This window comes from Gossypium hirsutum, chromosome A08 (assembly GCF_007990345.1).
Source record: "Gossypium hirsutum isolate 1008001.06 chromosome A08, Gossypium_hirsutum_v2.1, whole genome shotgun sequence".
Classification (NCBI taxonomy): domain Eukaryota; kingdom Viridiplantae; phylum Streptophyta; class Magnoliopsida; order Malvales; family Malvaceae; genus Gossypium; species Gossypium hirsutum.
This window is the reverse complement of record NC_053431.1, coordinates 119,675,759-119,699,794: the sequence shown is the minus strand read 5'-3', so window position 1 is coordinate 119,699,794 and position 24,036 is coordinate 119,675,759. Positions and strand designations below refer to the sequence as shown.

Here is a 24,036-nt window from a genome sequence, read left to right as displayed (position 1 = left end):
AAATTTAATCAGTGTGTATTAAATGTACTCTAAATTAAATTTGAACTAATATTTAACGCCTAAAATTAAAGTTTAAACTGGTAGAAGAACCTAATTGACATTGATATTGATATTTTAAAATTTTTTATTTTCAATTTTTTTAATTTAGGGACCAATTTAAATTTTGGACCATAGTTTGAGGACTAATTTACGTATTTTCTTCCTACCACTAACCGTTAGGTATTTTGGTCCAAAAACTCCAAAAAAAAAAAAAACTGCAAGATTTTTGCGCGCAGCAAAGACCGCGAAAGCTTTACCCTCCAAAAAAAAAAAAGAAAAGAAAAACTTCAACACGTAATCTCGTACGTTTTAAATTTTCTCGATCAAACTGTTTGCAAAACCCTAGGGTTTCCCCAAATTTATCTCTAATTGCTTTCCTTTTTTTTTTTTTCAAATTTCAAAATCCTGTGGAAGAAATTATTGGCAAGGAGAAAATGCCGGTTTTTAGGTGGTTGGCTGATTACCTGTTGAATTTTGATTGCAGGTAATGGCTTGAAGTGTACCTGTATTCATGGTTCTCTTACTCTTTGTATCGATCCGTGAAGCTGTTTCGATGCTTTGAACCGATCTCCGGTTCTCAATCGATCTGCTGCTCTCGAGCTCTTCAATCCCGTTAATGGATCCTTCTCTCACTCATCGTATCGATCAGTGAAGCTGCTTCGATGCTTTGAACCGATCTCCAATTCTCATTGATATGCTGCTCTTGAGATCTTCACTCCCGTTCATGGATCCTTCAAGAGGTTTTCTTAAACCTTAATCTGCGTTGTTATTTTATTTTGTTTCTTCATTTGGTTAGTAAGGGAAGAAATTAGGGAAAAATGGAGTATAAAATACCGTCGTAGGCCAAACTTAGTTAACTTAATAAACATTTTTCCTAAATAAATCTATATGAACCTTTTGATATTTTATTTTATTGGTTTGGAATTATCCAGGTATTTGAGAATGAGGTTTAGGAATGTCTATCATATTTGATGTTATCGATCTCAACAGAATAGAAGAGACATATTAGGCAATAGGCACTAAGAACATTTGAGGTTCTTGTAATTGACAAGAAGTCTGATGTATTGGCCACAACTTACCATGTCATGATTTTCAACTCCAAAGGAATTTCCCTATGCTTTGAAGTTCCCTAGGTATTATTTGAAAATTTGCACGCTGACATGTAGTTCAAGAGCTTTGAACATTGTTTATCCATGGCGATTAAAATTTGCTTTCTTTTTTAACTTTGTAAAAGGGCATTATACAAGACTTAATGCTTCCGTCAATGGTGCAAATTCATCGGTTGACAGTTGACGTCTACTTTTTGGTTGTAGGTTTTTTACCCATCATGATGATGAATGAATGCTGGGTACCGGTTATCATGATGCACTTTCATTTCTATGCATGCAGTTTGTGCTTCATTTGGATGCATGGTAGGAAGGCATTCCCACCTCTGTGAAGTATGATTAGGTCCATTGCCATTTTGAGGCTTCGGCTCAGTGGAATCACATCTCACCATCCATCCAAATGGTGCATTGAGCAAATTTACTAGTTTGTCATGTTGACCAAAGGACCTTATTTACCCAGCTTCTCACCATGCTTCAGTTTGTTTCTAGTTTTACTCTTGCATCCTACATATATATGCTACATTTAGCTGGACAAAATGCTCTGGCATTAGCAGCAAACCACCTCCTGAAGCTTCATTGAGAACTCGTTGTGGATGTGCTTTTAGGCCCATCAGGTTCAGATTTCTACTTGTCCTTCTTTAGAATGAAAGATATTCTTTGAAGCAGCTTGTAGCTGAGTTTGGTGCCTTGCAGGCATTGCTTCAGTTGACACATGAAATCAACATGGAGCACATATTTGTAGTTGGAAACTTTTAAAAGTAGTTTGAGATGGTTCTAGTTAAGTATCTTTTCTTTCATAGGTTAAGCATCATTCTGGGTTTTATGACTGATTAAAATATTATTAGTAGTTAGTATCATTTTAAAATTTTCTTCTCGAACATGATGCGAATATTTTCATTCGGAAACAAAAATACATCTATCGATTTATGCTCTTATTAAGAACTTTTCCTGAATTGAAGTTTTCTTCAAGCGGGCGCAGCTTATACTGCACCTATTTTAACTTGGTTAAGATTTGACACTATTTGTCAGATAAATATTCAGTTTTATGTTCTTCATAGAAGTTTATATATATAAATAAATGTTAATCTTATTTCACCTTGTCTTGTAGGACTTTCTTGGATGCTTCATATCTTAGAAACAAGGATTTATTAGGCTGGAAAAAAGAAGTCTTAACCACAAGGTTTTGAGGCTATTAAGCTCTTTCATGTTTGCCTGGGTAAGAAAAAGCTTTTGGATTTAATAGCATTCCTGGAGCTTGTTAAGTGATCTCGGTAGTAGAAGCTTGGTAATTTTAATTCATGGTCTTGCTGTTAAGGATCAGGGTTGCACTTTTGAAGGCATTATTTGAACTTTTTCTAGCTAATTCTTTCTTGCATGTAGACATATGTTAAATATATCTATGATCAAATACTTGTAACTGCTTAATAAATTTTTGACAATAGCCAAACAAATAAAGTACAAGACTTCTCTCTCATTATAAAATTTTAAGAATGTGAACGGTTTAAAAGAAAATTTAAGGAAAAGAAGCATTCTGTTATGCACATTGGTGTAGGATCTAGTCACAGGCCTAGACGAGAAAGACTTCTTGCTTCGACCTATGGTTACTCAAAAGGCAGATTTGTCCTGAACCCCCTCTCAAAATAACGTTTCTTTTTTATAGAATAATTGCTTGCCTCTTTATTTCATATTGACAGCCTTTTATAGACTGTTAATAACAAATAAAAGAGTCCTAATAGAATTCCTAACCTAGAGTTTGTGAAGGAAATAAAAACCTAATATAATAGAGAAAATAAGTAAAACTAAAACTCTTAATAAAACCTGATATAATAAATAAAACTAAAATTCCTATTGCAATAAAAGCGTCCGTATCACATTCTAGTTTATTTTGTTAATTTTAACTATAGTGATCCTTGTGATGACCAACTTATTGATGTCTAGTTTATAAATCAGTCACTTGCATTTGATTTGAATCAATTGGGTTAACGAATTAATATCAAATTGTAAGATTGAAATGGCGAATGTTGAGGTTTATGACACTAGTGCAGCTGCAAGCTAATGGAATCTTAAAAGATTAGAAGGGTTAAAACTAGTTTCAAATTTATCTTTGATCTTGGTGTAGCAAGAATCTCTAAGGAAAAACACAATTCTTTGCTTGCAAATCTATGTAGAGAGAGAAAGTCCTTTATATGGTCTCATACTAACTTGGCTGATCTGTCTTATGGCCTAGAGTTTTAGGTTGATGAAATTTAGCACATGATTGTAAAAATCAGTTGAATTGAGTTACATGATCATTTGCTCTAGCCATTAATCCTGTTATGGGACTGGATTTATTCATCTAAACATGATGCTTACACCAGTAAATAAGATTTGGGGTGACAAGCTGTGACAATTGTATCTGACATTTGATTTAATTGAAGCTGTGGGATAAGAAGTTAAAAGATCATGCTTCTATCCTGTCTTTACCTCCCTACAATCTCTACTGTGAATTCTTCTCATTGACTGAGTTCGCAAGTATTACCATCTGTGAGATCTGATGTTACATCTATATTATCTGATATTGTTACGTCAATTGTATTTTCATACTAACTGGAGAGAGAGAATGTAGGACCAACAAGGTATTGTTATGATATCTGTACAGATATGACCTCTAGTAGGTTATATGGAGAGACTGGATTTTCCTTGTTGCTAGGATAATTAATTGTTGAATGATTCTTTTTTGGGGTCCATGATGTTGTAGACTAGGGGGGTCATCAATAACTGGTAGGAGTTTGTCATATTTGCATTAATCTCTCATAAATGTAATAAGATTTGTCGGAAGAACATTTAAACCTGTTAGAGAATAGGGTACTTTTGTTTATGCCATAAGGTGGAAAGCTTTCATCAGGTCCTTGTCTTGGCTATTTTGCCTTCATTTCATAGCCCATTGTGTCCTATTTCCCTGTAGCTATTTGTTATATCCTTAAAGGTTTCCTTGACATTATCCATTTGATCAGATTGCATATACTTGTTATATTGGATGCCAAAACTGAATATGCATAAATGCTTCTAATGGTGAGAGCATTGATACATATAGGCAGCTGTTTAACATTGTCTATGGTTTATTGATTTCTCTAGTTTCATAGCCAGTTTCATACTTTTAAAACCATGCTCAGTTGATTATATCTACATCTGAGAAAACTCAATAATGGTACGAATTCTTGGACATGAATTGCTTGAATAATTTGAAAGAGAAGTGCCTAAAAGTACGATTAGATTAGCATATATCCAGGCAGCTAGTTCTACCTGCCAAATTTTGAGCGCTTTTATACCATAAAAAACAATAGATGTTCTTTGGCAGTTCTCAACTATGTGGGCTCATCAGTTATCTGGATGCCAACTACCAAGCAAAGCCACCCAGCCTAAAACCTCCGCGGCCAACCCCAGGTACTGATGTCTCCATCCGGTCCATGCAACCATGACATCTCAACATCATTTCTTGCAAGCAGATAGTTCAGGTTTCGTACTCGAAAAACCGTTTCCTAACCTTGTTTTTACATTTCCATTTTTTTCAACAATGATGATTATATTCTCTTTAACTAGATTTTATTTCTTCACACTCTTTGCCATTCATCAAATAGAAGAATTATGATGAATGCACTTGAGAGGTCCCTCTATTATAAGGATCTGATCAAATTAGTCTCTCTATTATTAAATAGATCAATTTAATCTATGTAATATTAAAAAGAATCAAATAAGGCCAAATTGGAAGTTTTTATGTTTTTGTAAATAAAATCTTTTGTTCGAAATTGAGTTGGAATTGAAAAAAAGTCATATTTAAGACATTTTTTATATGTTAACTGCTAACTCTGCTACAATTTGGATTTGTTATTCTTTTTAATGGTATAGAAATTAAATTGATCCATTTAATAATAGAATGATTAATTTAATCTAGTCCCTACAATATAGGGACCTTTCATGTACTTTAACAGAAGAATTATAGAAATCAGAAGGATTATTTCTTCTTCCAAAATTCAGGTATGAGATGGGTAAGTAGCAAGAGTGTCTTCTTTTACTCCCATTTAGATTGATGCTTTTGGCTTTTAGAGTTTTACTATTGTATTATGAGAAAATTATCCTATTTACAATAAATAGAATTCTTATATTTCATGAGTTAGGAAAAAAAAATCAGGTGAAGTAAAAAGAAAGTTAAAATATGTCATATACTCGTATGTTTTTATTCTCTTCACAAATTTAGAATTTAGTCTATTTATTTTTATTTTTAGGAATTTAATTTTTCTACAATTTTAAAAATCAGGTTCCATTGTTAACATTGTTAATTTATTTTTTTGTTAAATTGATTGGTGTTGCATTTTGAAATAAATACAATACTATGTAACTAAAAAAATTACGTCGTAATAAATTTGAATTTTATAAAATAATTTTAACAGTGTTAGAATTAGGACTTTGAAATTTGACAAAGTAGAGAAACAAAAATTTTATAAATAAAAATACAAAGATTAAATTTCAAATATACGAAGAATATATAAATTTATGATATATTTTAACAAAAAAAACCATTCAAATTGATATTGACAAAATAAACCTTATGAAATAAGTTAATCATGTGATGTCATGCTTTCAAAACTTCCTCTTGAATTTATTAGGAGCAATCAAATTAGGTAAATCATGTGATGTCATGCTTTCAAAACTTCCTCTTGAATTTATTAGGAGCAATCAAATTAGGTAATCCATTACAGGGTATGATATGTAATATTATAATAAAAATCTCATCCTATGGGGTATAGGAATCTTTGCACAGGGTCTTTTTTTAACAGAATCCTTGAGAGGAATATGCGTCACTGCAAGAATTAAATAAACGAGAATGAAATCCTTTTACACAATAAACATGGAAATTATTCCATTTGAGGTTAATACATGATTTTGAAAGCTTCTTAAGTTCACATATAAAATCTCATTTGTGGTCAAATTCAAGTAACCTGTAAACCCCAAATCTCTTATTTAAAGGCAAGTATTCCCACACAAGAAAATTTGCTGTTTCTTTTATATTAAAGAATATATTAGATGTTATGTTAGTGCCATACTTGATTTTATCTCTTGTTTTGATTATATATATATATTTTTGTGTATTTTATTGCTATTTATTCTAGAATTTCATGAAAAGAAGCAAATCAGAAGACCAGAATGTAATAATTATTATTTAAGTTTAGCTAGTTTTTAATAATTATTCTGAGTTGTTATTAGGAAAAAGCATTGACCAATTTACCGGTTAAGTTTTAACATGTTAAAAGGTAGTTTAAATTAAGGTTTTTAGAATAAATTTATTGATTGAATTGATTAGGTTATTGGTTTGATTAGTTTGATTGAATAGTCAGATTTGATTAGATAAATTATTAAGAATCATTTTTTTTAAATGAAAATTAGTTCAACTGATATTTTGGCTCAATTTAATTTTTTCGTACCCATTCGTAGGCTAACCAATTCAACCCTTCTTATCATATCAATACTCTAATTGATTTCTGTTTAATTCAAACAATACTAGCTTAAACGGTTTGCTATATGATTTTATATATTATTTTTGTTGTTGTTGTTGTTGTGTTTTGTGTGGGTTAAGAAAAGGCTATAGTTGAATTCTTTTCGCGGGGCTGAGAATATGAAACTTTTGTCAAAAGCTTACTTGTATTGTTAGGGTGTAATCTAATCAAGTCATGCTTAACTTGTAAAAAGCTTGAGCTGGACAATTTGAACATGACTTGAATTTGAATTTGAATCAAGCTCGATTAATTTTCATTTTTAAAGTTTGAGTTCGATTTGAGATGAAAATTAAATTATTGATGCTTAATTATATTCTTTTATCTAGGAAAAAATGTGTTTAATTTTCATGTTGGACTTCAAACTCAATTATTTGTATTATGAGTTTAGATTTGAGTTTAAATTTAAATTGGAAATTTATAAATTAATTAAAAATAAAAACAGAAAAATTGATGAATCTCTGTTTTAGCTCGAATTTGACTTGACAAATATTTGAGTATGCCTCATTTAATTACACTCTACGCACCCAAAAGAACGAAGTATGAAGTGGGGTTGAGGATAGGGTTGAAACCCCGACCTAGTAAATATATATATATATTTGTTTTTACAAATCTTTTTTAGGAGGGAAATCATTTTTTAAAAATTATGTTTATTTTTTGTTAATAAATTATTTTGCAGTAAAGAAACATAAAAAAATGTAAAAAATATTTTCCCTACTAACATACCTCAAGTTTGTGATATGAATCCAATGACTTAAGGTGGTTCATACCTTAATTACTCAATCATTTCCATTGCAAATCTTTAGATCCAATGACTTAAGGAGCTTTGATTAAACATTAAGTTTTTCTAATCAATCTAACGGAATTGATTCCTTGAGTAGAACGATTGCATCACAAGAAGTTGGATTGATTGTAGGTTAGTTCATAGGAGCTACCTGCCAAAATAATCATAATTGACATGGTAGAACAAAATAGGTGAATTTGAACATACAAGCTTAATAATTTTGGTTTTGGATTAGGTTTCTTGTTTGTGTTTGAATCCCAAGGTTTAAATCCATGGTGCCATCACAGACTTGAAAGATGTTATTAGCTTAGCTTAGGACAGATTTATGGCAGTAAAAGTATTATAGATAGATTGTATTTTATTCTTTTACAAAAAAAAATATTTAAATTAATCTCTATGCATTAGATCAAGAAGTAAATTGGTTTTTACTATTAAAAATTTTATCAATTTTTACTATTAAAAATCGGTCTTTATACATAATCATGAGATACACATGACACGTCACATGTCACCATTTAATTATGCTATCAGTCATGTCAAATTTTAATAATAGAAATAAATAATCTAACACCTAATATAACTTAATTATAATATTTTTATTGCATATGTACCCTTTCTTAATTTTAATAAATAATAATGAGAATTGGTAGGACATGTTTACATTATATAGAATCTCAGATTGATTGATTGATAGATACATCATTGAAAACATTAGTATGTTTGTCGATATTTGGACAGCAAAGCAGTTCAAGATAGAGACATGTCTTCTTTGGAGTAAATTCTTTTACTTGTTATAAGCATGTAGTTATTATTCTAATTGATTTATATATGTAAATTTCTTTCAAATGATCATAGCTGACAGAGGAATTTGTCTTAGGTTATTTACTAAATATATATAATACTTGCATCTATTGAATATATAGGTTTATATGTCTAAATTTTCTTACTTTTCTCATTTGATGTATGATTTATAAGGCTTGGAGTCATGATTAGTTTATTCAATTTATTTCACTTACGAAAATATTTTTTTTATTATTTTACATTTTGCTTATATGTCTAAAAGTGGTGTTTTTGTTTTTAAATTTGGGATAATATAAATTTTGATTCTTAAATTTTGCAATTAGGTACATTTTAGTACCTGTATTTTTTTTAATCTGTTTTGGTACTTAAACTTGACAATTAAATTTATTTTGATTTTTGAACTTGAAAGTTATAAAAGTTTGATGATGTCGTATTTCGAGATTCCGTCACATCATCATTTGAAAATTTCAAAAAATTATATAAATTTTCAAGTGATGATGTGGCACAATCTTAGAATGTCGTATATAATATTCTAATAATCAGACCAATGATTAAACCAGTCAAACCATTGGTTCATGATTCAATCAGTTTGATTAGTTCAATTGCTAGATCAACAATAATTAAATAATTAATTAGAAACTCATAAATTTTTACAAAACATAAAATTTTATTAAATCGATTCAACCTGTTCAACTATTGGTTTTTGTCTCAATCTTTTTATTGGTTTCAAGCAATTTCCAATTCAAGTGGCCAACGATTCAACCAACTAATCCAGTTATTCCAAGAACAATGATCACATCACAAATCTTAATAGAATCTAAATTTAGGGATCAAAATGAATCTAGTTGTCAATTTTAGGGACCAAAAATTATATTATCCCTTCAAGTTTTCTATGGTTATTATTTTACGTGGAACCAAGGCAATCCATACTTCCATTATTTCTAAAATAATGATCTTTCTTGGCTTAGACATCACGGATGCCCCCCAGATGACGATGATCATTATAACCGTGAGTCTAATTGCTCTCTCTCTTTCCCTCTCCTATATGATTTATCTTCCTATATTTTCTCCATTATTGAATATAGAAGTACTAGCCTACAGACCTTTTTGATTTAAATTATTAGGGAAACAAACAAACATTTAGCTTAGATTTCAGTGGAAACAGGTTTAAGCTGCTTAATCACAAGATAAGAGCAGGGACAAGAGTAAAAGAACAATAACTCGCTCACTTCCATGACCATCAGATGATCTGAGATGAGTTTGTTGTTTTATAAATATTTTAGGGGGCCAAAAAGCTTTTAACATCATGTTTACAGTAACCTGTTTAGATTAGGATATGGGATGGAAAGCTTTAAATTCAGATTTATAGTTGTTATACACAAATTATCATCAACTCGAAATCTGGATAAGATCTAGGTCGCCTACCCACGACTTGGTCAAGCCCCACTAGATGGGTATATGCAAGGCATACAACGACAGGATAGCGAGGGAGCTCGTGATATCAGCTCACACGAGTCTAGGGGAGTTTGCAATCCCAGCTCGCATATACCCGAGGAGTTCTCATATAGGGGGCTGTGAGGTCTAACAGGTGACCCAGAACGGCACACGTGTTCAACATGTCCGAGGTCTACTTAAGATATCAGTCCCATGAACAGTGAGGGTTAAGTCCATGAATAGTGATAATATGTATAAATAACTTAATGTTCCACAGAAAATTACTTAGCAATAATAATGCAATGTTTGGATTAGAATGAGAGAAGGAAAAGACTAATCCTAGGTTTGGATGGAGTATTATTTTAAATTATATATGTTTTATATAAAAAGTTTGAGAGTAGTTCATTTATACCATTGTAAAATTAATATGGTTTTATATCCTTTAATTTTTTTTATGATTGATATTTTAATAATCTAATTGGTGAATTTATTAATATAATTGTACTTGCTATGTATGCAAAATTTCAAATTAATTTGGCATTTTTATTATATTAATTTAAAATATTATCTATATTAATAAATGTATCTAACTGTTGAAAGTTTTTTTTTTTTTGCATAAGGCAAATAGTTAAAATAATTTCTTTACTCCAAATTTGACATATATGATTTATAAAAATGGAACATGAAATATAATGATTGGATCAGGAGCGAAGCAAGAAATTTTGTTTTGGAGGCCGAGATAAGATTGTAAAATTGGGGGGGATCAAAGCTAAATTTTTTGTATTAAATATGCTTAAATTAAATTATTAAATTTTCAAAAGAGCTAAAATTATAAAATTTTCATTTAATCAAAGGTTAAAAAAGATTAAATTGAATCTTTTAATTTTAGGTAGAGGGTTATAAAATAATTTTCCAATTGAGCGAAGGGGACTAAGACCCCTGCCTGCCCCTTCGGCCATGCCATTGGATAAAATATCAATAATAGAAAAAATTATTAAATGGTGTAAAATCATGTTATTTTACACTAATGTAAGTAAGTTCCTTCCCAAAAAATTATAAATATAAAAAACCATTGTAATGAGTAATTTTTATTATTTAACTAAATAAAAATTATTTAATTTTATTAATTTTAATTATCCAAAGAAAATAATATACTTTTTTTTCCTTTTCCTTTAATCTTCCTCACTTACTTTATTTTCTTTTGCTTTATTACTATTAACCATTATTTTCAAAATTGGATCATGTTGGTTAGATCAAGAACATGTTAAGTATCAATCTGAAATAAGGGATTGGATTGGTTGACTCGTAAACTGTTTGAATTGGGTTAAAAAATTAGTTGAACTGGTGGTTGAAAATCGTCTAATTTTCTTTATTTTTTAAAATATTTTTTTATTTTTTAATAATTTATTCAATTAAATTTGTTATACCTCCCCAACAAATGGGACACATGGTAGATCGGACTCATCGGAGGGTCACCAAAGCGATGTACCCCACCTGCTACAAATCGAAAGGTCACCAAGAGCTTCACCTCCCGTTCTAACTACCTGGACAAGTGAAAAGTAACCATTCAAGGAAGCTAACCACCTGTTCCTCCAAGCACCCAGTCTTCTGCTAAGAACGTGATCCTTTTAGTAACCAAATCTCATGTGGGTTCAACTACTCCATATCACTGAATTAGAACTAATGATAGGGTACGCCTCATCACAAACATCCTTGTGCAATCAAAGACATTCACCCCACACGTCCCACAATGATGGCTTAATTGTGGGTCCAACACGTTAACGTCATCTTACACGGGACCCCACCTATAAATAGCCTCCAAGACGATGAAGAAGGGATCGACTCTTCAAAATACTTCCTTATACTCTGACAACTTGTCTTCAACACTCAATCTCCTTACTTCCTTCACCTTTTCTCTTTATAATCTCTAGCTGTTCGTCTCAACTGAATGAACCAACTCGCATCAATACCACTACACCCTCCTTCATATCTTTTCGACTATCAATCTAGTTTTGAAACCTTACTATCAACCCAAGGGATGGAAGCAAATCTCATCCACTTTAAAATTAAATTAAAATAAAAAAGAAAACACTGATATTTTATGGTTGGGTGATTTTGGATATGTGGGACTTGTAAAATTCGGATGATTTTGAAAAAAAAAAAACCAAAGGATCTTTTCATGCGATAATTATGATGCATGGAATCTTTGCTTTTTATTTTTTTGTCAAAGTAAAAAAGTTTTCATGGTTTTCCTTTAAAAAGAAAGAAAAGATCTTTTCATATTTTCTTCCATCGATATGTCTCTGGTTTTGGGTTCATTTAAGAACATATTGCGGCGGATGCTAGCGTCTTAAATTCTCATAAATCACGTCAACCCTTTCTCCATACACGTTTCCTACTTTTCTCTTCCCATCACAAACCCTTCCTTAATTTTTTTTTCTTATTATTATTAGGTTAAAATAAGTTATAAATCTATTTTTTTTTTAAAATTTAAAATTTAGTTTACATATTTTTATTTTTAAGAATTTAATTATTTTAATTTTCAAATTTTAAAATTTAAGTTTAATTAATTATATTGTAACGACATTTTTTAGTTCATTACTATTTAAGTGTTTATTTCAAAATGTCACATCCATCATTTAATAAAAAAGTTTGATAATTTTAACAATTTAATTTGAATTTTTAAAATCCGGAAAGTAAAAAGATAAAATTAAAAAAAAATTTACATGAGCTAAATTCCAATTTTTTGATAAGTACAAAGATTTATCATATTAACTACAATTGTTGTCATATTAGTGCGCCAATGGCAACGTATAAGCTGTGCCACATAAATATAATTACGTGATCAATATAAATTTAAAAAAAAAATGACAAACATAAATCCAATGATATTATACACCCCATTGGAGGGTGGTGTAGGTGAAATTTTGCTGTTAGTTCATATACTATGTGAATGTCGTTGATTTAGTTTTTGTATTATAATTTAACTTATTTTAGTTTTTGTATTTGAAATTTCAATCTTGACTTAAATAGCAGTTATTAAATTCATTAGGTTAGATTTTGCTATTAATCTCATACTATGTGTAAACTGTAAATTTAGTATTTGTTAATTTTTTTCATTTGTAGTCATTAAATTTTTCAAATTTTGAAGTTTCAATCTAGTAGTCGTTAAATTCATTAATTAAAATGAAGTGGTTTTTTTTTTTGAGATCATGTATAAAAAGCAAGTTAACATGGTATTACACATGTGATAATTGTTTGTGAGTTTGCCACATAAGATTTTGAAAATAACATAATTTAACTTAACAAATATCATTTGAAGAATATTGAAATTTAAAAAATTGAAAAGCACATGGGTTAAAAAAAAATCCAAATTAGAGTACAAAGACTAAATGTCACTAAACTATTACTAAGTTTAACCAAATTTCAATAATCAATACCATAATTTTATTTTTAGTGTAAGCTACACTTATTGTTACTAAACTACTAGTAAGTTTAAGTTTTGGTCACTTAACTTTAAAAAGTTACAAAATGGTCCATTATCTTTTATTTATTTCTGATATTGCCCCAAAATTTTGTTTTAAGGTTCAAATTAGTCTTTTTTTTTATTATTTTCGCTATGTTATTATCAAATTAACAAATTTAATATATTATTACTATTATTATTACATTTCTATTCAAATACTATTATTATTTCTCTAATTTTTATTTATCTATTTATATTTCCATTATTATTATATTTCTATGTATTATATTTCTATTTCTATTTATGTATTAACATCATTATTTTTTTATATATTATTATTAGTATTATTATTATTATCATCATTTTTTAATCTTTTTACTTAATATTTATTTATTCATTTATCATTATTTTTGGCTCGTTTTATCTTATTCATTTATTTTATTCATATTTTACATTTTTGCCCTTATTATCATCATTTACATTATTGCACTCATTTTTTCGATTATGCATATTTATACTTGATTCATGATTGCTATCTTATATTTGTTATCAAGCATGTTGTGCCATTATCATCATAAATCCACATTGCATCATCATTTATTAAATACAAGTTTATGTTTTAGCCATACTCAAACGAATTAAGTGTATATCATTTTTAATAATTCATTAATTTTTACCCAAATTCATAAAAAGTTTTCTTAAGGCAATGTTCTGCATTTGAAACTTCGAGAAGTCGTGCCCTAATGTACTAAGTTTCGATTTTTCCTTGTTTAACCTAAATAGTGAAATATTTTTTTAGAATCAAATATATGAGTTTTGAATAAAAAGCTTATTCTCAAGAATTCGAGGTGTTGTGTCTTAAATTACTGGATGTGACATATTGGTACCTTGAGGTAAGAATTTCTAAAAAATAATAAAGACAATATTTCGTATTAGGAAATTCGAGAGATTATGCCCTAACTTACTGGGTTTCGATTTTACTCGTTTGACCTAAAATAACCAAATATCCTTTAGAATTAAAATACATGAATTTTGAAAATTAAAGAACAAGCTCATTCTCGGGGGTTTAAAATGACGTGTCCTAACTAACTAGATGTGTCATTACTTTGGGATAAGAAGGTCTTTAAACATCTATCTCGATTTATCTAAGCATTTTTTGTAAAATTAACATTAATACAAAGAGGAATCGTATTTTAAAACTCTTTCCAAGTTTCTGCTTTCGACATTAAGACACCAATTAATCAATTAGGTACCAATTTTGGGCGTGACGAGGGTGCTAATTCTCCTCGCACGTAACCGAATCCTGAACCTGTTTTCTCGAATTTTGTAGACCAAAATCGTTATTTTGATAAATCGATATATTTTATTAAAACAACCAGATTACGAGGTGACCCGATCACACCTCATAAAAAAAGGATTGGTGGTGACTTCCGTTTTAATTTTCGCTTTCAAACAAAGTCGACCCATTTTTCAAAAAAAAAGGTTTCGACAACTAGGTTGTTAAGTTTTTTTCTAAAAGTCTAGCTATCGAACTCGAAGTGATGATTTAGCGACCGATATGATGGATTAGTACCCATCAAAACGAGTAGAAGAACATACTTTAGATCTAAGCCAATTTGACAGTTAGTGTAGGAGATCGGAGAACTTTAATTTAAATCACTAGGTTGTTACGTTTTGGTCATTTAAAGTTGTTTTATGAATAAAAAAATGAGCTGGAAAAGAGAAGGATAATGAAAGTTTTCGGTTGGTGTAGGCAATGCAAATATAAAAAGCTATACAACAACAATTTTAATACCTCAGTGAATTAAATGAAAACTTTCGAATGTTTTATTGATCATTTTGTAACTTTTTGAAATGGAATGACCAAACATTAAATGCAATTTACCATTATTTTTATTATTCCAACAAGCAAAATTTAGTTCCACTCGTGGAAATTCCTTTTGATGGAGTAATGGCCAAAAATTTCAATTGCACAAACTAGAAATCTACCTAGCTTTGTTGAAAAACGAGGTGTCTACTTTGTTCCTATACCTTCAATTCTTAGACTTACCTTTAAGTATCACTTTTTGGTTTTTGGGTTATAAATCAACAACAATATTCTTAGCAAATATCTTTCTAGATTTTGTGAACTACCCATTAGTTTTTTTTTGGTAAAACGACCTTTTCAGTCTTTTTCAAATTTGAATTCGAGTAAATTAGTCCCTAAAAAGGTTGAAACATTTTAATCCCTCCCAATTTTGAAAATAGGTAATTAAGGACAATCAATCATGATGTTAATGTCTTTTATCAATTGTGTAAAATTCTAATTGGTATAATAATAAATTTAGTCCTCGATTTTGACATATTTTGTTAATATGATGCTGATTCTAAAAAAAATTCAACAAATTTAGCCTCAACATTTACACATTTGCAAAAATATTGTGGGCTAAATTTGTTAAATCGTAATCAAATTAATAGAATGTGTAAATTTACTATTATATCAATCTAAATTTATGTAAAATTCACGAAGAACATTAACATTATGATTACTTGTCCTTAGTTGCTCACTTTTGAAATTGAAAGGGATTAAATTGCTTCGATTTTTTTGACAGGGACCAATTTACTCAATATTAAAATTGAAAGGGATTGAAGAGGTCTTTTTACCTTTTTTTTCTTTCTTTTTGAAAAAAAATCAAATTAAAAAAAAAAGACAAAAACAATCAATTTCAAAAGTCCAATGACAAGATGTATATTTTTGCTCCAATAATTGTGAATTGAACCTTTGTCTTTACAAATTATGTTTCAAACAATGATACCCCAACAACACCTTTAAGAAAAAACCCAACACTTTTTTTTTTGACAAATTAAAAGCAAAAGAAAAGCTTGCTTTTGATAAACTTTCTTTTATAGAATACGATGTATTAACAGTAGAATTTGTTATTAATGGAATTCATCAATGATCTTATCAACTTGGTATAAATTTCAAAACTAAATATTCATTTTTTTAGATTGAGTTTTAGTTTAATTGATATAGGTATTGTTGTTAATGAAGGAAAACGTGGATTCGAGTGCGTTGAAACTCATTATCCTCCTATTTATGGATTGAGGAGAGGTTATGGATAGTTCTAGGCATTGTGTCAAAAAGAATAAAGATGATCAGAACCTATAATGAGATTGTTCAAAAAGAAACTTTTTTTTTCAAATGTTTAACGGATGAGTTTTGAATTAACATCCTATAATTTCAGGGTTGTTTTTTCAAATATATAATCGATACTTTTAACAGTAATTCAAAAATTAAAAAAATAAAAATGGGATACCACCGATAAATCTATCATCAATATAAAGTGTTATAGAAATTTCATGCATAGTTATGGTAGCTCATACAATTATTTTGAAAAGGGTAAAGTGCACTATTAGTCATTACTTAATTAAAAAAAATATAATTTTGTCACTGAACTATTCGAAAGTTTTCATTAAAGTTATTGGGCTGTTAAAATCAATAATATATGGTTTTCTTTGTTCGCACTACTGCACCAATCGGAAGTTCTCTTTCTTCTTCTTTTCTACAGTTCAATTTTTTTCATGAAACAACTTTGGATGTCATGAATCTGAAACTAAAATTCAAACTATTTTTTTCTTCTGTCTCCAATACTAACCATTAGATTGACTTGGATATAAGGTATGTTCAATATTGACTATTAGATTAATTTGAACCTAATGAATGTTCTTCTACTCGTCGATGTGTACTGATCCACCATACAGATCATCAAATCGTCGTCTGGAGCTCACTGCAGAACTTTAAAAGAAAAAAAAAAACTTAACAACCTAGTGACTTAAATGAAAACTTTTGAATATTTTAGTGACTTAAATGAAAACTTTTGAATATTTTAGTGAATTAAATGAAAACTTTCGAATAGTTTAGTGACCAAAATGAAAACTTACCCATAGTTTAGTGGCTAATGACGTAGTTTACCCTTTGAAAAAAAAGTACAATGTTAAATTTAGCCCTTAAAGTTTACATCTTTTGGCAATTTGGCCCTTATTCCTTTTTTTTTTTAGCTAAATTTAGCTCTCAACTCTTTAAAAAGAGTTGAATTTGACTATCAACCTTTCAAAAAGAGCCGAATTATTGTTTTTTAATAGAAATATTGACCAAAAAAACAAATTTTTAAGCATGATATCTCGCATGACAATTCACGTATACTACATGCTATTTTCTTTTGAATTTTATGAACTTTCAATTTTTTTCAAACACATGAATTTCAAACCTTTCAAAAAGAGCCAAATTATTATTTTTTAATAGAAATATTGACTAAAAAAAATTTTTTAAGCATGATATCTCGCATGACAATTCACGTATACTACATGCTATTTTCTTTTGAATTTTATGAACTTTCAATTTTTTTCAAACACATGAATTTCAAATCCATCATATAAAATGTAGTTTTCTTTTTTTCTTATATATATATATATATACAAATATACTATATATTATATCCTTTGGGCACAAAAAATAAATATATTTATTTACTTAATTGTGTTGGCTTTTGTCCATCCTAGACTCCACTTCGTTGCCATCTATACTTACCTTTTTTTTTCCTTTTATAAACGGATGTTAAGGATTTGTGATTGTTCCTTTTAACAATGTCGTCTTCAAAATTTAAACTTGAGTCTTCTCTTTGTGAATGCATAATGTGTCTTATCATTGCACCCAACCGCTTATTGATCATACTTATCTTTATATAAATATATATATATAATCCCTACTTACTTTTTAAAGTTTTTTTTTTGGACAAAAGTAAATATGTTTTATTTGTAAATGGTAATACAAATAATTTATTGATAAAATTATAATTTATCCTCCACCTCCCTATCTACTGCCATCCTTATACACTGTATAAAATATAGGTGATTGTTTTTGAACCAATAAATTTGTTAGAAAAAATTGGACTTGTATAAATGGGTGTGGTACTTTTTTTTTTCATGTTAACCAAGTTATTATGAATTGTGATCAACATATTAACTTCCATAATAATTACAAAAATTTCATCGGAATTAATTAAATACCCATTATTAGGATATTATTATGGGATATAATAATATCTAAATATATTACATATTATCGTAAACTTTTAGGCATATATCTAGGAATAAATTATATATCTTTCCATTTATTTAGGAATATATTATATAAATTTCCTATTCCTACATGACTATTGCAGTATAAATATTATGTATACTCTTTGTAAGGCCCAATTTTATGCCCAGGCCCGAATATTAAAACAATAAACAACAGCCCAATTACAAAATAACAAACCAACCCACTACCTAGCCCAATAGCCCAAATAAAAAAACAAATGTTTGCAGCAGAAAACCCTAGGCGCAGCATGCCTAGGGCGCGCCGCTCAGCCTCGTCTGTCCCCCTCACGCTCGCACGCCTCGGCCTTGGCCACCACGACGCCCACGCGTCTGACACTCCACCGTGCCCACCACCTGCAACAAGAACAGACACCACAGCAAGGAGAGCATGCAAATGATGGGGAAAACAATAAACAAAACAAATGTATTGGCTTTAAAAGCCGAAATCGGTCATGGGAATAGGATGATTTTTTTTTTCCTTTCATTTTTCAGTTGTAATACTACTTAGAATACAAAAAAGCAGATTGAAGCGAGAAAAAGATCCGAAACAGAAAAGGCAGAGATCTAAGGTTTCTTTTATTTTTATTCGAAAATTCATCTATTATATATATCTACACATAGCATAAATTTATAAAAAAAAGAATAACAAAAAAAAATAAAAAATTTTACCTTTCCGCGGTGGCCGGCGCCGGCGCCGGCGAGCCTCCGGTGGCCGTCCGGTGACCCCCCCCTTTGCCGGAAATCGCTCCGGGCTCCTCTCTCCTCTCTCCCTTTTCTTTTTTTTTTCTCCCTCGGCTTTACAAATGATTTTTTTGAAATTTTTTGACTTTTATAGGGGGTCAAAACGCACCGTTTTGGACCCCCAGTTTAAACAAATAAAACGACGTCGTTTTGAACGCGGGTCGGGTCGACCCGACCCGCACCAGGGAGGATCCGCGTGTTTTTCTTTGGAAGGGCTAATTGCACTTTTAGCCCTTCCGCTTTTTCGGGAGTTTACAATCAAGCTTTTCTTTATTTTTAATCTGGCTCCATGGTTTCGTCCCGAATTCATTCTAGTCCCCCATGCTGCGCAGCGTTTTAATACTTGGGTTTATTGCGCTTTTGACCCTCCAAGTTGCACGCGCGTTACAATCAAGTCCCTTTTCTTTGTTTTCATTTTTAATTGGCCCTACAACTTCGTTTTTAATTCGATTTTAATCCTTTTTTTCCGTTTATTTTTGTATTTTTATCAAATATCCTTGTTATTTTTATATTATTAGTATTATTAGTATTACTATTATTATAACTATGTACTAGTGTATATTTTTATTACGTATGTGTATACACATATATTTTTGTATTTAACGTTTTTCATTTCACTTTATTTTAAGATTTTATTAATTTTATGTACGTTTCTTTTATATTCCAATGTTATTATTATTATTATTATTATTATTATTATTATTATTAGTTTATGCTTTGTTATATATCTATATATTTATAATATGTATATATACGTACTTATACATACTTAAATATATTTTTTTTTACATTTCATAATTTTTATACACTTACATATATTTATGCATATTTTACATCATATACATACTTATATATTTTACACTCTTAAAAAATTCTTTTTGTATATTTCACATATTTTATAATTCACATACATATATTTTATATTATCACGATTTGTAAATATATAAATACACATTTACATTTTTATAGTATTTACCGATTTCATATATGTGTACATACTTATCTATGTTTTCATATTCTTAATTTATATGCATTTCTTATCTTATGGCTTAAAATTATATGCATATACATTTTTACATAATTGTATTTATTGTCATTATTGTTAGTTGTTGTTTGTTTATTTATGTACACATGTGCTTTTTCTAAAATGTTAGTCCTATTTATTTATTTGTATGCTTTGTAATCGCCTCGTCATTTCATTTTGCCTATTGTATTGTTGTTACTCACTTTACTTTGCTTACCTCGTCGTATTCGTTATTGTTTCGTCAAGCATTAACACCAAACATCAAAAGGAAAATTTTTCTAAATAAGGCAATATTTCGCGTTTGGAAAATCAAGAAAACGTGCCCTAACGTGCTGGGTTTCGATTTCTCGTTCGACCAAATAGCCAAATATCCTTTTTAAAACTTTTAAATAAGGCAATATTTCGCGTTTGGAAAATCGAGGAAACGTGCCCTAACGTGCTGGGTTTCGATTTCTCGTTCGACTAAACAACCAAATATCCTCTTAAAGCTTCAAAATATGGTTCCATTAAACTATAAGGTGATCTTGGTTTCGATGGTTTAGGGTATCGTGTCCTAATGTGCTGGATGTGATATTCCTTCGGAACAAGAGAATCTTATATTTCAATTCACGTTATCAGAGTTTTCTTTTAAGGATCGTATTTTTAAAACTCTTCAAATTTTCAATTTTCGACACTAAGACACTAATTAATCAACTAGGTACCAATCTTGGGCGTATCGAGGGTGCTAATCCTTCCTCGTGCGTAACTGACTCCCGAACCCGTTTTTTAAATTTCATAGACCAAAATCTTTGTTTTAATAAAAATTAAATCGTTTATTAAAAACAACCACTTTTCAAGGTGACCCGATCACACCTCATCAAAAAGGATCGGTGGCGACTCCCGTTTTCGTTTTTTTTAATCCAAGTCGACCCCGTTTTCATCAAAAAAATGGTGTCAACAGCTTGGCGACTCCACTGGGGAAGAGATTTGAGAGTCAAGCCACGTGTTGATTATTTCTTGTCTTTTGTCGAAAGTTGAAAATTCGATTTAAATTTACAATCCTCTCATCTTTTGTTTTGAGTTACATTTTTATCGTGTTCCGTATTTTATTTTATACCTCCGCACATTCCATTGCATGACCGTTGGTCACACCTTTTAAGTGGGAGTGAGAAACTACGCCTTCGTGAGGTTTTCACCTCCGCATGGGATAGTGAATTGCTTCCGGGATACATCCGTACCTATGTCTTCGTGAGATTTTCATCTCCGCATGGCCATAGGGAAATGTATTCCCCTGAACTGAACTCGGTCCATATGAGCCTATAATGGGTGAGGGTCGAGGAATCTGCTGGTTCAGGTACCCTTACTTTAGAACCAAACCACACATAGCGAGCCATAAGAACCCACCGAGATAGAGCTATTCCAGACCCTAGTGCTTACCGAATAGATGCTTTATTTATTATTGTTTACTTTAAATCCTAGATCTAATTTGCTTTGTTTGTGATTGCATGGCATTTTCATTTCAAAAGAGGTGTCGATTCACGTTCAGTATAGATAGAAAGCTTATCATGGAAAAGAGGTTTCTTGATAAAGTAGAAGACAATGCAGCTGTACGATTATGGGCTGAGACGATGTGGAGAGAGAAAGGCGATAGTCTTGCAGAAGGGTACGTATCAGAGTTATGAGACTTCACCCGTATCAGCGTAGTCCAAAATGATCTGCGAGAAATGAAGGAAATATGGGATCAATGGGACGACGGGACCAAGCAGATGTTTTACTGTGATTACGGGGACTTACCTCACCTACTTGGTGTCAAAGTGGACAAGCATTTATTCCGAGCCCTAGCCCAGTTTTGGAATCCTGCTTACAGTTGTTTCACTTTTGGAAAAGTGGACTTGGTGCCCACCGTGGAAGAATATACGACCTTGCTTCGGTGTCTAAAGATTCAAATTGACAAAGCCTATTCTAGAGCTGCTAGTGTCCCGACATTATTAAAAAAATTGATGAGCATTACAGGGATGAGCGAACAGTGGGTCGCTGCCCGGATCCAACAGAAAGGAGACAGTAAATGCGTTCCTTGGAAAAGCTTGCGAGATTTAGTATTAGCACACCCTGATGTGAAGAAAAGAGTGGATGTCTTCGCTCTAGGTATCTATGGTTTGGTAATTTTCCCTAGAGCTTTAGGGAACGTAGATGAGGCCGTCTCTGATTTGTTCGATCGGCTTAGTAAGGGAGTCACGCCCATCCCGGCAATCTTAGCAGAAACCTTCAGATCTCTAAGCGCATGTCGAAGAGCAGGGGAGGGAAGGTTCATCGGATGCGCACAGCTACTATTGGTGTGGTTCCATAGTCACTTTTGGAAGGTGGAAAATGTCTCTTATCGAGTCTTCTCAGAAGGTTATTCCCCGTTGAAGGAACAAGTTGCTACACCAAGACGAGACGACATCACGGAAGAGAAGTGGATGACGATTCTCCAAAATCTTCAGGAGGATGACGTTGAATGGAAAGCTCTTTGGATGGTACCCGACGAGATCCTGTATCGATGTGGTGATTTCGACTGGGTCCCTTTACTCGGAATTTGGGGAGCTATCGGTTATGCCCCTTTACTCGTATTAAGACAATATAGATCGAGACAGTTCATACCGGCAACACAAGGGTTGGCTCAATGTGAGTTTTCTTATAAGGATGAAAACTACAAGAGAAAAACTCGAGAAATATCTAACGCTTGGAAACAGGTTCACCGAATGAAAAGATTTACCATAGGAGCGATGGCAACTTCAGAATATTATGGGTGGTGGAATAAAAGAGTCAATGACAACATCCCTAAGCCAAGGGAAGATTGCGTTCAGTCTATAGAGGAGCATCTACAAGTAGTTCCGTCAGAATTAGAGATCATCAAACGAGACTTTGAGAAAAGAAATTCTGAGTTGGGAAAGAGGATAGAACAGTTAGAAGAAGAAAGAGTGCACTTGGGATTAGACATCGATATCTACAAGCTAGAAGCCGAGAAATTAAGGAAGGGAAAGAACAAAGCTGAAGAGGATTTGGATAGTCTAAAAACAGATTACAAGAAGCTGCGATTGTCGATGAGAACTGTCAGTCTGGGCAAAACGTCAGAGCAGTGGCGACAAGAGATCAATGAGGAAAAGAATAGGGCCGATCAGTGGGAAAAGAAATTTCAAGATGCTCGAGCTCGAGAAAACGCTTTGGAAAGGAGTTTGTTAAAGTGCCGAAATGAGAAGACAGGGTTGAAGGCCAAGGTGGCAGAGCTAGAAAAGTCACTTCACTCGTACCGTAGTCGCAACTCCATGATCGAATTAAGAGCAAGCTTAAATAAGATCGAAGAACTGAAAGAAAAGGTAGAGGAGCTTGAGGACGCATTACACAATTCTGAGCTACGAATGGAGCTTCTTGGGAGGAGTAATGATCAATGGCAAGAGCAATTCCATCATTCTCAAAGGCAGATTAGAGATAGAGATTACGTTATGGGCGAAGCTGTGACTCAAGTGCGGGAAGTGGCTGATCATCTGCAAACATTAGCAGTTCAGGCCGATGTATTGAGTTTAAAATATGAGTCAGAATCAAGCCGAGGTCGAGATTTAGCTTGGCTTCTTAGGAAGGTTAAGGCCTTGGGTATAAAGGCGAGGCCGTATATGCAATTTATTTTATGTAAAGAAATTTGCTTTCTAGTTGAGTTTCCTAATGAAATTGAATTCGAATCAATGCCTCTTTTTGCATTCATCTCATACATTTGCATTAGATCATATGCAGTAAGTTTCATAAAATGACCCTAATAAAATTAAATTATGACAGTTACCCTGGAAACCAACAAAAATCTAATCAAATATCACTACGGTACTCGTCGCCAAACAAAAGCAATGGATCAAAGGATAGAAAGATTGGAACAGTTGCAACGAGAGATGCAAGATCAGATGCATGAACGACTGGAAAAAATCCAGCAAGACATGTTAGAATCCCAGAACACTGTGATGAACCAATTAAAGCAGTTATTGGCTGGA

At 31.3% G+C, this 24,036-nt stretch overlaps 1 long non-coding RNA gene across 6 annotated transcripts; it reads left to right on the top strand.

Moving 5' to 3' along the window:
• The first annotated feature begins 185 nt into the window (after positions 1 to 185).
• LOC107927355 (uncharacterized) lies at positions 186 to 6,932 on the top strand. Of its 6 annotated transcripts, none has more exons than XR_005899865.1 (6): positions 186 to 341; positions 524 to 779; positions 1,353 to 1,759; positions 1,839 to 1,922; positions 2,254 to 2,361; positions 4,483 to 6,932. It is a non-coding gene; the product is annotated as an uncharacterized lncRNA (long non-coding RNA). The 6 variants fall into 6 exon arrangements; XR_005899868.1 differs by lacking the exon at positions 186 to 341 and having other exon boundaries at positions 348 to 779; positions 1,353 to 1,548; positions 1,635 to 1,759; XR_005899866.1 differs by lacking the exon at positions 186 to 341 and having other exon boundaries at positions 348 to 779; positions 4,483 to 4,639; positions 5,091 to 6,932.
• Positions 6,933 to 24,036: the final 17,104 nt, after the last annotated feature.